The following is a 913-nucleotide window of genomic DNA, read 5'->3' as shown; positions in this document are numbered from 1 at the left end:
ATACCTCAGCATCAAGCTAGTGTCCTGCAGCAGTGGTCCAGTGGTAAAGTGTATATAAGTGATGCGTATTCTTGGAGTTGCGAGTTCAAACCCGGATTAAGCTATATATATATATATATATATATACAACATGTTTTGTTTTGGTTGTTTGTTTTTGTATAAAGCCTCACACAATATCTATATTAAGCGAGTTTGTTTTAAACATGACATACATATTAATTCATTTTACCAGGCCTTATTCCACACAACTCCGTGAATTTCCCGTGGAGCCAGCCATTCAAACAAAAACAAACGAAACAAAACAAAACAAAACAAAAAACATTATTGCCAACAGCATTTGGTGTTCCCAGGCGGTCACCCATCCAAGTACTAACCAAACCCAACGTTGCTTAACTTCGCTGATCGGACGAGAAGCGGTGTTCTCAACGTGGTGTGGCCGTTGGCATGAGACTGCCTACACATTGTGGCTAATAACCAACTCTTTTAAGTCATCGCGGCAGGATACGGACCTGCTTGTGGTGTCTTAATGGTAATTGTATCCTAACATATTTTTGTCTCCTTGGCATGGATATTTAACATCGTTTATTCAGTCTTGGGTTTATGTTCTTTCGCCATTTACAGACATTTTACATCTACCTACTTCCTCAGCCTGCCCTGCCAATTTCTAATGAATTTGTGGATTTTCTTTTGTAATACAAACATGTGTGTGCTCATCTGCTCTTCAGTTTTTATGATATTTGTCTCATCTGTCCTGCTTTATGATACTTTTACAAAGAACATGAACAAATGCTTCTATTTTAGAGAAGATATGGGATCCAGGTTTCGGAGCCGTAAAACCAACCGTCGTGATTGGTGGACGAGTTGCCAGGTTGCAGCTTCTGTACCGTGCCGGCACATAAATAGGTTCGGCTCA

At 40.0% G+C, this 913-nt stretch overlaps 1 non-coding gene across 1 annotated transcript; it reads right to left on the bottom strand.

Annotated features, from left to right (window-relative positions):
• Positions 1–325: 325 nt before the first annotated feature.
• On the bottom strand, positions 326–444 carry LOC138362033 (5S ribosomal RNA). The gene has a single exon (XR_011227369.1). It is a non-coding gene; the product is annotated as a 5S ribosomal RNA (ribosomal RNA).
• Positions 445–913: the final 469 nt, after the last annotated feature.

The sequence above is a fragment of the Procambarus clarkii genome, unplaced genomic scaffold (genome assembly GCF_040958095.1).
Source record: "Procambarus clarkii isolate CNS0578487 unplaced genomic scaffold, FALCON_Pclarkii_2.0 HiC_scaffold_1112, whole genome shotgun sequence".
Classification (NCBI taxonomy): Eukaryota; Metazoa; Arthropoda; class Malacostraca; order Decapoda; family Cambaridae; genus Procambarus; species Procambarus clarkii.
This window is presented reverse-complemented; position numbering and strand designations above follow the sequence as displayed.